The following is a 14,532-nucleotide window of genomic DNA, read 5'->3' as shown; positions in this document are numbered from 1 at the left end:
TTGAGGGCTGGGAAGACAGGACTGGAGATATGTTTCCATTTCCATGTAAAAATAAGAAAGAAATAAGCTTTACTGACTTATAACATTAAGCTTCTGGGTGTGCCTGTCAGATTCTAATGGCACTCTCTCCAAGTGTGTGTACGAGGCCACAGGGACAGCAGGCAGGGCCTCAGTCTTTTGCTATCATTGAGACTTACATTTATAATCTTATTCTATTGCATTTTATTTTATTATATTATTGAGTTTAAACTAAATAGCAAGTATATTTTAAAAATTCTGCAAAATCGTGAATGGAAGATATTTCTAATAATGCAAACCCAAATAAAAGCCTAAAAACGGATAGGGCAATGACCTTTCCTCCAAGCCCTTCTGCCACATAATGAAGTTAAAAACACGACAGCATATTGTAATCTGTTAAGAAATTGGCCAAAATAATTATAATTACCAAGAAAACTTTTTAGATAGAAATTTACAAGACCTGTTGTTGAGGGTAATCTGGCTCTAAGAATATATTGTGCCTGGAGATATTATTAATAACAGTAGTAAGTAAATGTGATTCATAAATAAATACATACGTATTGAGATATATACTTAAAATGTTACAGACACTGACTAAGGGCATCCTTTTGTCTGTGTTAGATACCCAATAAGATTAAAAGCATCCCACAACAAGGACCTACTGTATAGCACAGGGAACTATAGTCAATGTCTTGTAATAACCTATAATGGAATAGAATCTGAAAAAATAATATATATATTATATATATCAATCTATATAATATAAAACATTTTATATAAATATAGGATATATATTATTTCTGTGGACATACTTTTAACCCATTATATTTTGATTTTGTTGAGCCTTAAGTGAGAGAGATCCCTGCCACCACACCGTTCCCAGGGTAGAAGTGAAAGTCATATTACAAGATAACGCTATCACATAAGATGGCAATAGCTACAGCAGCCTGGAGATGTGTTCCCATCCTGAACTTCTCACCTTTGATTTGGAGTAGTGATTTAGTTATTAAGAAAACAAATATGAGAAGGGCATGGAGTATACCATTTCATAATGAAATGAGTGCTTCAATCTGTGATGGCAAACATGCTTGTCATCAGTCGGAGTCCTTCAGTGGACTACCTGGTACATCAATGCAAAGTGGGCTTAATTGTTTCCTGCAAGTGGTGGCAAGCAGGTTATCTGAATGAGCTAGTTTAGTTTACCAAACACCTTACTTTTCAGGGAGCAAGTATGCCCCCGAGAAGGTGGCTCACTATCCCTCTGCAATTGATGTCACCCTACAAGAACTGTTACCTTCCCTTTAGTCCCTTGTCTGTCTCCTTTAAGGAAGCTTGCCTCTCCCTCTGCCTTTGCCATTCAAGGTCTCTGGATGGAACTCTACTTGGGGGGGTTGGCTAATGGGATCTCTCTCTGCATTCTACTGAGGATTTGAATCTAACTCTTGGCTTCTCTGCAGGATGTAGCAGGTCCTAATTGAAGCCCAGTAACTCAGAAATCAATTTAGAGGCCAGAGCCCTGCTTCTGGCAAGTCTCGGAGGACTGAGCCTCTTAGCTTGATGAATATAGCTCTTTTTCATTCCTGTAAGCATCAGAGAGCAAGACCAAATAGGTTCCTGCCAGCTCGCCTGTTGGCTCTCCCTCATAGGACAGTGGAACCAGGAAAGTGTCTCACCATACGTGGGAGGGTGTTGAAATACATGGAAGAGTGGCATGAAAGGAGGCTGAACACCAAGACTAAACATTTTGGTAAGATTGAGGAGTTGGCTTTTGGGAGGGAGGTACTTTAATGGAACTAGGATTGGTTGCTGCATTATCGCCATCAACAAGGTTAGGGATGAAAGAACGAGCGCAATAGCATGGAATTCAAAAGAACAATCTTGCATATGCCATTCCAAATAGAGGGGCCGGCAGTCAAGGTCAAAGTTGGTGCCAAGAAGCAGCTCTTAATGGTCTCCACCTGCTTTAAACTGTTTTAAAACATTCTGAAAATTTCCCTTTTCTTTTCTTCATGAGAGAATAGGGGATAGGAGTGTTGGGGGGAGGTGGATGTGTGTGTGTGTATGTGTGTGTGCGTGTGTCCACACGCATGCACGTGTGCAAGTGTTCATGTTCTCATAAGTACACCCTCGTCTTGGCCCATGTGTGTTTGTCATAAAACTTGAAAGAAGGACAAGTTTTAGCTGGAAAGAAAGCTTTTTATAGCAACGTTATAAATCACTTCAAGGAGTGATTCTCAGTTAAGAGCTGACAGCTCCCTCGTGAAGTGACCATGCCAGGCCTGCCATTCAAAAGAAGCTTGGAGACCAGTCTCGTTTGTCATCTAAAATGAAAGTGATATGTTCTTGGGGATGTCACGTGAGAAGGCAAGATGGAATATTCCTGCCATTTGCACTATCTTTGGCTGAAACAAGAAGGAGGTGTTAGTATGATGTAATATATAATATTGAGCAGGAAGTGATGGAGGAGTTGTATCCTGGGCTACTGGCTGAGGCAGAGTGGAAGCAGAAATGCTGTTTATTGTAACACAACGGATGCCTGACTACCACGTTTCTCTTCAGTAAAGGATCCCTTTGCAGTAGGGCCTTCAAGCAGTAAGCTGCTGCACCGGGGTGGTACGCTACATTTTCCCATCCTATAGTGAGAGCTCCAAGCACAGAGACAAATTTAGACTCAGATGTCTCAGGCTATGGGTGGAAATCCATAGCACAGCAGTTGTTAAACTTGACAAAGTATCATGGAAGTCAACAAAGACAGTCATTGCAGCCCACTGAGAAAGACTCCTCTTTAAGCAAGAGATTAAGTCATCCGGTCTTTGAAGCAGGAAGTGGACCTCCCAGAATACCAGGCCCAACAGTTATGAATAATGGAGGACACACAATGTCTAGACCAGATAAGAACTCATCCCGAATCTCTCTTTCTGTAAAGGAACTGGAGACATGTCAGAAACCACTGTCATCTCCATTAGAGTTTACGGGATATAACTGTGAAAACTTAACTGCAGTGAAAATTAGAATGAAAACAGAAAAGCAGTGGGGTTTTTTTTTTAAAAAAAGCATTAAAATAATTTTTAAAATAAAAAATAAATATTGATTGCCGAAAAGCTGTTGTCTTTTTCTTGCCATATTCGTTATTTTATGGAGAGTCAAATATTAAAAAGAGCTTATTAATAGAGTATACAAGTCATAAACAATGTCAGTTAGAGGCAGAGGCAGTTCCAGGAAAAAGGATTTGGATGCTGTTCTCCACCCATTATTAGAAATCCTTGCTGAAGAAGCCTCTGTTACCTTCAGGGCTAGCAAAGACACTGTCACATATTGCTGTTCTTGTGCCTTCTCTAAGCTGAGGCATGGGGCCAAGGTCGGGCATGTGTTCACCACTTTCAGTGTAGCTAAGAATCTTCCTTCTAACTGGAACTGTGATACTCTCCTGCTTCTTTTCATCTGCAATCCTCCCAACAATGTTAACCAGTGCCTTCCTTGCTTGATTGCATGTAAGATCTAGAAAATAAAAAACACTGGGAAAATACACGCATTCAGAGAGGAAAATGTCAGAAACTACTGCATTCTTATTTTTGAAAAGTACTAATCTCTTCCTCACTTTAGTCCTTTATATGGATGAATTTATACACATGTGATTTACATGTAGCTTTTATGGCTCTGTATAAATCTTGAATAGCTTGAGAAATGCCTGTGATTCTCATGACCAAGTACAGGATCTATTTTCCAAGTCTGGTCATCTACACAACCTGAATCGGTAGGCTTTCCCTGAGTTTTCGCAGCCGAGGTCCTATTGCACGTAGCAGACAAGACCAAGGTAAGAAGCATCTTTGCACCCCTCTGCTTCGTGAGGCTTACTCCCTTCTGGGCGGGCAGTGTGTTCAACGGCTCCACCAGATGGGATGCCGAACGCTGTCAGCACCTCTTTCACCCCAATGTGCCTCCGTGTGGGAGAGGAAGCCATGCAGGAGACGAGGACGAAAGAGGAGGGCAGGGTCCTCTTTGAACTAAAAGTGTGGCACTCGTGAAAGCAACAGGAAGAAGTTTGAGTTCAAGAATGTGGAGATGGAGTTGCAATGCCTCATTAATCAGGGGAGGTGGACCTGGGACACCTGGGGTCGTTTCCTTTTCCTGGGCTAGACTGCAACGTTGCAGATGTTCCCACCACCCCGCTCCCTCGCCACCCCCTGCTCTGTTAATTTCACTGACTTAACGCTTTTGCAAAATGAAAAACAAAATCAAGGCTCTTGTTATTATAGTCTCACTCTTCACTGTTCCAGCCCGATATGGAGATGCCCAGAATGGTTCCCCCCCCACCCCATCCGGTGTCCTTAGTCTCCTTCCCACGTTCCCCTCTCTGACAAGGGGAATCTTAAATCTGTTAATAAATGAAGGGAGACATTCCTTAGTCCCCAGCCTTGCATGCTTTCTCTGTGTCTTCCGTCAGCCTTTAGTAACGCAGAGCTTAAAGTGCCTGTTTGATGGCAAAGCTGGGGAAAAGGCTGTCTCTCTCATCCCTGTTACATGTACCTTTCCGTAATCTAGTGATTCTTCCTGAATAACTGGTCTCCCTTTTCTTTTTAAGGTCCTGTTTAACCCCCTCCTTTCCCACTTGATTCTTTGGGTCTGCGCTTTCAGTGATGTTGCCATACAAACACCTCAGAGTTCTTCTTCCCTTGAGCAAAACTTCTCAGAAACTGGCCAAAATGTGAGCTGGCGCTACCTGGGGGTACCGGTCATATGTTCAACACATGTAGAGGCTGCAAAAAGCATTTCCTCAGTGCATTTCTTTATGTTAATGCACTTCAAAATCTAATAGTATTTCATTTAGGGGAAAAGTAAATTGTTCTCTGTCAATGAGGCAGATCATTACTTTCCCATTTGCTGACGTGAGCTTGCGTGCTGTGCCTCATAACTCAGATGCCACAAACACACCAATCAGTGCCACGCGATGTGAATTCTTTTTCTAATAAACAGCACCCGATATTGTGCTGACCCAGGTATGGTACATCATCCAGACCTCTAGTAAACAATAACGCGTATTTGTAAAGTTCCTGGCTGGTTGGGTAATATGGTTTATAATATTTCTTTCCGTCTGTGAGGCTAAATTATTTATTTCAGTCAAACTCCTAGGCATTTCGTGTTTAGACTCTTTGTGAAGGAGCAGCAAAACATTGTGGTTAAGAGTTTAGGCTTTGGAGTCAGAAAGATCTAGATCAGAATCCAGGCTCCGCTGTGACCAGCTGAATGGCTTTTTGCAACTTGTATGTTCTTGGAACTCCTCTGAAAGTGAGCGATTGTCAAACTGGCCTGGCAGAAGCTGTTTGTCTTTTCGAATGTTGGATTAAGTAATGCAGGTGACATCGGCTGTATAGCACCTGGCATCTATAAAGATAACTTATTGATATATTCAGTTAAGTTAATCCTAGGGCATGGTGGAGAGACACCATCCACAGGGTATTCAGGAAGTAGTCACCTTCTTAATATCATCGTAACCTCCTAGGAGAATATTCCGTCTCTACCTTGGACTTCTATAGGCATCACACCCTGTGGTTGTCCCCCTTGATCTGTCACGTCTCAGTGCACATCTTTCTCTCCCAGGCATTCAGTGTCATGCTTGACACCATCTTCCCTAAGCCAATGCATCAGCGAGCCTTATGGATTTGTCCCCTGAAATTCACACTTCTGTCTGTATCTACAACCACCAACGCCTCTTGCCCAGGGTACCGCACCAGCCTCCCAGCTTCTCTTCTTATGTTCAACCTCCCTCCTCAGCTGCTTCTCTACAGACCAGTGATCTCTGAAAGAAATGCAATTTGAATAAAATTTCCCCAGTCAAACCTCTGCTAAAATCTCTTCCTTAGCCTTGTCCTAAGACCAAGGCTGCTAAGCTGATCCTCCAGGCCCTGTGGGTACAGCTCTGCCTATCTGCCTGGCTTCGCCTGCATCCCTCTCTCTCTCTGCATCCAACCACATCAGCCTCCCACTCCCAGCAACAGGAAGCCTTGACCGAGCAATGGTTTCTTTTCCCTTCCGCAGCTACTTTTATACTTATAATCAGGAGAGAAGAATTCAAAACTTCCCTTTCCACCCCCCCCAAGGGCATGGAGACGTTTAGTGACTTCATATTTTCCAAAGACATTTTTTGGAGAGTCTCAGATGAAATGTCAAAAACAAGCCCAATGTATTATTATGATTTGAACTAGGTCCAAACAACATTGGTATTTCTAGTAGGACTGAGATGATTAAACCAACAGCCATTCCCTTAACATCTGTGAACTTCAATCTCAAGGCCAAAGTCTAGCTAGAAAAGTGCTGACGTTTTGAAATGTTATACAGCAGAAAAAGGTAGTGGAATGTTTTGGTAACCTCAAAAAATGTTTAGTTTGGGATCCAATCCCAGGTGTCAAGGCAAGTTTGTCAGGTGTTGGTGATGTTTCCAAAGGTGGATACATAACTCACCAGGGACCAGGAGTTTCAAACCCCCCTTAGACGCGAGGATCCCAGGGTCTAGAGCAGAAAGCTGTTCTGTAGTAATTTCTGCTTGGTACCCCCAAGAGCGCCCTCCTCCTCTATTCCTGCTGCCGTCCTGATACCTCCGTGATATCCTCGTTCACTCCCGGCAAGTGCCTGGAGGTAAGCCCAGAGGGAGCCAGGTAAGTAACGAGAGCGTGGCTGGGGTGAAGCTTCAGAGGGTACTGAGAACAGGCACCGGAGGGCGCCCCGCTATCCACAGAAGTCTCTATACCTGATAGCCACCTAGGATGCGGACTCCCAATTCTTCTCATGTTTATAGGTAGCTTCTGGGTGATACGCAGATGTCATATCCCTGCCACCCCATGGATGGACAGTTGGTAGGGACATGGCCAGGGATGGTTGGCGTGTGTGATGCTGGAGTTTTCTCATCAATTCCCTCTCTATCTGCATCTAAATTTCACCAGCAAGAGTATTGGAATTGTTAACTGTTTTTGATTTGGGTCGATTTATTTCAACTATGGAAGACTTCAAGCTTCAAAGGTAAGCTTTTCTACTTCTACCAAAATCCATTGGCCGAGGGAATTTTATGATGCTTTTTTTTTTTTAATATCTTTATTGGAGTAAAATCACTCTACAACGGTGTGTTAGTTTCTGCTGTATAACAAAGTGAATCAGCCATACATATACATATATCCCCATATCTCCTCCCTCTGTGTCTCCCTCCCACCCTCCTTATCCCACTCCTCTAGGTGGTCACAAAGCACTGAGCTGATCTCCCTGTGCTATGTGGCTTTATGATGCTTTTTGAAGGTTAAAGGAGGTCTTCCCAGACCCTTTATGTTAGGTTAGGTCCCTCTGATATGCCCTGCGTAGCACTTGCTGTTTGTTCACCACAGTTAGCCCACCTGTGATAATTAGTTTAATATCCTTATTCCCTGCCAGACTGAATGCACCATGTCTGCATATGAGCCCTGCCCACCTTATCCACTGTTGTTGTTTCCCCACATGTTGTACCTATAGTAGGCACTAAATATGTGTATGTGATATAAAAGGATAGATAGATAGATAGGTAGATAGATAGACATTTGATCTATCCATCTATCTATAGCATGAATGAATAAAATAAGCCAAAACCAGACTATATGCCATCAAATGAGACATCCTACAATATTAGTATATTAGTATGGGGTTTAAAATGATGAAATTTACTGCTGCATTTTAACTATGGAATCTTAGAACCTACTTATATCAATGTAATAATAATAATTTATAATAATAAAAATATAGCTAACATGTAAATGATTCTCACAGTGTGCTAGAGTAATGTTCTAGTACTTTACCTGTATTCAATCATATCATTCTCACCACAGCCATAGGAGGTAGGTATTATTATCCCCAATTTACAGATGAGGAAACTGAGGCTCAGAGAAGTTGGAGATTTGTCAACTGGTAAGGGGAAGAGTGGGGTTTCCACCCAGCTCTGTTCTCTCAACCCTATTGCTTTAGATTGGATAAGATTCCATCCCAGTCCGGAAGGAGTTACCAGCAGTTAAGTAGCATTTGAAAAGCTAAATAAAAACACAAGGCAATGAGGTCTCTGTGGAGACAGGGCATGAGTAATTGTTACATGAATTGTACTCCATCCTAAATGCCACGGTGCAGAGGAAGTGGGGAGAGAGGGCCAGGGCCTGGAACAGCCTGGGAAGGTTCCATGGAGAGCAGCTGACCCTGAACTTAGTCCAGAAGGATGGGTGCAGTGTGGATGGGGGGAAGGCTAAGGAGAGTCACAAAGGATAAAGTGAACAAATATGCCACGTTGAAAGTTTTTTTTTTTTAAACATGGATTCAATATAATAAACGAAGTACTGTCCCAAAATCCAGATTTTTCTCTGCCTCTGAGAAGAATGTGGGATTTGGAGTCGCCTAAGTAGCGACCTTTTTCCCCACGTTTGTTTTCTCCAGCTATAAAACGAAATTCTTACTTGCCATATTCCTCCCCCTTAGAGATGGTGAAAGGGTTAAAGGATTCCGTAAAGTGTTGAGGGCTTCTTGAAAGTAGTTATGCAAGAACAACTTATCATCAGCGTCACTGTTTTTGCTGTTGGTTTTTATTGTCATTATTGTAAAACTGTCCCCGGGGAGGCGTAACTTTTAGGGCGGTCACAGCCTGCTCAAACAATCAACTGTCTGCCTCGTGATCCACCTGCGGGAAGAGGCCGGACAGAACCTTGGCCTTTGCAGGTCCTTCTTCCAGCAATTCCTGCCACCCCAGAAGGTTCCCTGTGGCCAGAATCTGCTCCCCGTCTCTCTTTGACCAGGACTGGCTCATTGCTTATGCGTTTCTTTCCCCCCAGCACATACACTGTTTTAAAAAATTAATTAGTTACTGATATTTAAGTATCAGTACATTTCAGATATGAATCTAGAATTCCAGCTTCCCGTCTGCAGAAGAACTGGCCACTATGGGCCCACATTTAGCGCCTGCCACAGCGAGAATCAGCGGGTCCATTGAAGGTACATCCATGCCCTGACCAGGCCCCACGTGGCCTTTGTTGTCATGGGGGTGATTGCCAGTCCTGCGGGCAGCTGGGTCTTTTGGCTACATCTGTCTAGTTTCCACCCAAAGGACTGCCAGGTCTAGGGTGAGCTGCCAAGGAGGGCCACACTAGGTGAGGAAGATGGCAGGGCTGGGCCCAACAGGACAGATGTGGCATTACTGATAGTCAGTCCAAAGGGACTGAGCCAAAGAGAGAAAGAAAGGATCTGAATTTAGAGCCTGGAGCCAAAGACCAGAGTCAGGAAGTGGAGGTGCTAGGCACCTCCCATGGGATAATGGAAGCCCACAGCATCAGCTCTGGAGAGCGTTCTAGGAGCCAGAGTGTCTGCTGGGGCGTGCCCTTCTATAACACTGTTTATTTTTTATTTTAATTTTTACTATTTTTTTGCTATCTACAAGACACATTTTATTTTTTATTTTTATTTATTTATTTATTTAATTGACAGAGTTTATTTGCAATGTTGTGTTAGTTTCAGGTGTACAGCAAAGTGATTCAGTTATATAGATATAAAAATTTTCAGATTCTTTCCCATTATAGGGTATTATAAGCTATTGAATACAGTTCCCTGTGCTATACAGTAGATCCTTGATGCTTACCTAACACCATTTATTTTGATTAGATAGTTCATACTTGTGCATTATAGACACTGGGAAATCACATACATTTGTGGTTTTGCATACGTGCACACCTACACTCACACCCAAGCCCCCGCCGGTGATCCTGAGTTAATAACTGGGGTGGGAGCAGGGTGACAGCCTTGTCTGAAAGCTCCCGGCCCAACACTTCCAACATGTGATGAAAACCACCACTCTAGGTGAGCTAAGCTTCCTCCTGACACCCTATTTCCATTCAGTGATCTCTGTCTGACCCCAGAAGTTGAACATTCTCTAAATAACTCAGTTCCTTTTGCATAAAACTCCCGTCCTCTTTCAGTTCCCTGATATGGTATCTGGATGGATGAAAGCAGTTTTCTGTGTCTCTGGTCTGGCTGGTTTCTCTTTCGAGCCAATGGATGACATCTTTTGTCCTCCCGGTCACTTGCAGCTTGAGCTGGTCCCTGGTGGAACATGACCTGGCCACGGTTGATGTGGTCAGGGTCTGACAGCCCCCCTGGCTGACATAGCCCCAGCCTGCCTCATGTAAGTGCATAAACCCCTCAGGGCCAACATCACTTGTGAAGCCGAATCCGTCCTCTGTATCCCAACACCGAATTAAATCTCAGAGACAGAGTTTTGGGTGAAGTAGAAAAGCATAACTTTATTGCTTTGCCAGGCAAAGGGGGCCACAGTAAACCCTCAAAACTCTGTGTCCCAACTTGGAGGGCTTAGTGAGGAGTTTTATCGTAACGTTTCAACGAGGGCGTAATCAGCTCATGGACATACTTCTGATTGGTTAGTGGTGAGGCAATTGGGAGTCGGCATCATCAACCTTCTGGTTCCAACCGGTCTGGGGTCTTCATGCTTGTGGGCAGCATACAGTTAACTTCTCCCACCTGGTGAGGGTTTCAGTATCTGCAAAACAGCTCAAAGAGATTGTTCTGTGTATCCCTTGACACACAGAACCAGGACCTTGCTGCAAGGCTGCACTACTGTTTCTGGACTGCTCCTCCCTTGTCTCTACATGCCCTCCCTTCCCTAATTAGCAACTGTTTGAACCTGACCATTGGAACTCAGGGAAGGTCATGGAGGCTGAATAAAGTCTGTTTCCTATAACCAAGAAATGGGGGGTACAGAAAAGTTTTTGTGCCCAGGAACCCTACAGGGTCCTGCGGAGGCAGCTTTCAAGAGGATCTCCTCCAAGGTCTATTACAATTGAAACAAACACACCCTGACCTCAGTTTTCCCCATGATCTTCACAGCTCCCCTCTGGTTTCTGAACTCCTGCCTCTCCTGCCTTTTTCTCCATTTCTCATCCCAGAATTTCTGTGGTTCTCAGGGGGAAATTTCCCTCTACTTCCCCTCCGTGTATGTCTGGGATCCCCATGTCACATCTTCTTGCCTGACTCTGGTTTCACTAAGACTCAGCCAATAGGAATCTCACAGTTAAGGAGACCTAACTCAGGATGGATTCGTATGATTTTCTTCATTACAGATTAATTTTCACTCATTCTTCTTTTTTCAAATGTTCTTCGCTCTTCTTCCCCCACTTGCCCTTTAAGATGAAGGACCTGGAACATTTCTTTTATTTGATCTAGTACCCTTTGTAGGTAAGACGTCTCTTTGGTCCAACTCTGTAAGACAAATTCCCACATAAGCAGTATTCGGGACATTTGTAAGAGTTCCTTGAAGGTCATAGCTGCTATACATAATAGAATTTTGTGTTTGAATTGGAAGAAAAGGATATGGTATTCATTGGAGCTGTTCACAGGTATTCCGACCCTCCTTCTGGGTGCAAGGAATCTCCTTCATCTGCGAGAAGACAGGTTTGTCCATAGGATTTCCTTTGGCCAATGACATGTGAAAACCAATTCTGGCCAGCCCTTTAACAGCCAATTTGAGCTTCACCATGGCCTTGGTGTCCTCTGACAACGTGTTGGGCAATGTTCTAGGGGTGGCCGCACCATCAGCTGAGGTCCTGGATTGAGAACATGGGGCAGCAGAAAACTACCCAACTCTCACTGGACATGTGGATGAGCAAGAAACAAATCTTTGTTGTTTTGAGCCTCTGAGATTTGAGGTCATCTGTTGCCACATCAAAAAGGAGCCCATCCCGAGTAAAGTGAATAAGCAGCGTGTGTTTGGACATATGCAACCAGGACCGCAGACACACCTCCCACCCAACTCCAGCACTTGTTTTTTCTTTGCTCTCTCTCCTTCTCTGTTAATTAGCTTATTTGTATTGAATATTGAAATCATCCTTTTAGAAGATAGATTATAAGTCCAAAATTACTCATCAATTGAAGAAATGGTCTAAAACAAAATCTACGGTGGGAATAATGACAGCAAGGAAAAAAAGGACATGAGATTGGTGGGTTGTGCCCTCCAGTTTGCTCTTTGCCATCATGTTTCCTAGGAAACTTGGAGCAGGGATGCTCCAGGCACAGACACAAGCTTCCCTGAGCAGCACCTCTTCACGTCCTGCCTTCCCCGCTGCTTCTCATCTTGACCTCCCTCTTCTCCGATCCCCACGGAGCAGGGCAGACCCAAACCTGAGGGGTTCTAATCACTCTGTTTCTGGAATATGGAATTTAGAGCTAGTTGGTCCAGAGCAGCCAGCCCTGTGTCTTGCCTCATTTGGGCTTCACATGGCTTTTCTAGCTGAGATGACAAAGGCATTTTTATGCTGCTGTTTTCCCATCACAAAGCCTGTGATTTCTTTAACCAAAGTAGCAAAGCAAATCTACTCATCTTTAAAAAGTCCCAAACTGAAATGCTACACCATCTAAATGCCTTTAATTATCCCAGATTGCTAACCCCCTTCTCCAAGGTGCCATCTATCTGCATATCCTCCTAGAAACAGGTGCCTGCTACCTGAGCTCCACTTTTCTTATTTTTAGTGGATTTACCTTTTTGCCATTTTATATTATTATTCATTCTAAACTTCCTTAAAAGAAGACTCAAGGAGGACAAGAAGGATGTGTTTCTATTTCAAGATAAGAAATAAAATACCTAAGAGGCTAAGCAAAGTAGACCAGAGCCAAAATGAAATAGTTGTACCTTGAAATCTTTTCCTGTTGCTAAATGTAGGCTAACATCTGATTTTTCTAGAAAGGTCTTTAAATTTCAGTGTCCACAAGGTTAACCCAAATCAGTTCAGGAAAAGAGCAATAGTTTCCTATAGTGACACTAAAACAACTTCCCCCCAGGACTCCCCATAGAAGGAGACTGTACGAAGTAATGACAACATCCTGTCTGTAAACAGGGGACAGATTTCACAGACTTGTCACTTCTAATTTCCTTTAGTATAGGATGATGACATACTATCCTATACTATACTATACAGATTAGACTTGGCCAAACAATCCATGGGCGTGGGGTGAAATTGAGTGGTAGAATTATGCTATCCAGGAATTCAGCTCTCTAATCAGCTGGCTGATCCAAGCATGTGTTTCAAACTACCTAGAAGGAAAAGATCAACCCTCTGTGAATTGTTGTTTATCTGGTCAAGCTTCTGAAAGACATAGGGCAGCAGTGAGTTTGAGAATATCTCCCTAACCAGACACGGAGTGCAGGTATTTTATGTGGCTAGTTAAGTGCAAAGCCATATATATATATTCTTTGCAGTCAGCAGCTTACTTAATGCAAACAGTACAATGAAATAAGGTCAAAGAACAATTCGGTAAGAAGTCTAGACAGTCAAAAAATAAACAAGGTCAGGCTCTCTTAGTGTTGTTGGTCACATAAATGAATACACTAGTGTTGGTAGGCATTTTAGGAACAGACAAACGTAGGTATACACTTTGACCCAGCTAATCTATTTCTAGATTGCTTCCTGAGGGATTACTTAAGAATGTGTGCAAATATTAATAGAAAATGCTATTTGTTCTATAACTGTGTAAATTAATGAGAAAAGAATGAAAACATTCTAAGTCTCCAACGCTAAATTGTGCTACCTGCATGGAACGGAACAATATTCCACTATTTAAAATGATGTCTTTGGCAAATATTTATGGACAGGGTCAGTGTACATTATATACTGCTAAATTCCATATAGAGTATGAGGTGTGATCTCACTTTTATGAAAACTAGTATCAATGTGTTACAAGCATGTGTAATAGTTATTTTTAATATGAAACATTTTTTTCCCTCCACATACTTCTTTCCACTAAACCCTTTGCATCCCCATTTCCTTTTCAGATTCCATACATTTCTAGTCACTTTCAGTTAGTACAAGTACTTTCCAATTTAAAATTTCAATCTTAAATTCAGGTCCAATTTCGTCACCTGGTTCTTAGGTGTCAGCTTGAAGAAGGTGGAAGTTGACAGCTCTGCTCCTCTAGGGGGATCAGGCCATGGCCAGTCCTCTCCTTGTTGGAGCCTTTGCTGCCATGGCTAACACCAGCTGACAGCACTGCCCTCTGCGGGGTGGCCATCCAGATGCAGACTCTTCAGAGTTCCCAGAAGAGCCTCACAAAGCCTCCCAACTGCACACTTTCCTTATGTAGTGAATCAATGCTCAGTGAGTCAATACTCATTGTCAGTTGCCACCATTCACAGCCACGTGCATTTTCCTCCTGGGATCCCCTTGCTAAGTGGGAAGCAGGGCAAGACAGGCTTGACCCAGGTATCTTCTGTGGTTTCCACTTCACCCCACAGGAGACACATGCCTCCAGGACATGCCAAATTGTGCAGGTGCAAGCTGCCCCACTGACACCCCCTCTTGCCAGACTGCCCTCTCTCTTATGTTCATTTCTTTTGCTAATTAGGCAGAGTCTGTTAAGCAATTTCACCACCTAAGTAGACATCCAACTGGAGAGTTTATGCCAGTTACCCCGTGTTGCAAGCACCCCCAATCTGCTTCAGTGACTCTCTTGGAACTGTCC

Source organism: Balaenoptera acutorostrata, chromosome 7 (assembly GCF_949987535.1).
Source record: "Balaenoptera acutorostrata chromosome 7, mBalAcu1.1, whole genome shotgun sequence".
Classification (NCBI taxonomy): Eukaryota; Metazoa; Chordata; class Mammalia; order Artiodactyla; family Balaenopteridae; genus Balaenoptera; species Balaenoptera acutorostrata.
The sequence above is the reverse complement of the archived record's forward strand: the minus strand, read 5'-3'. Positions refer to the sequence as shown.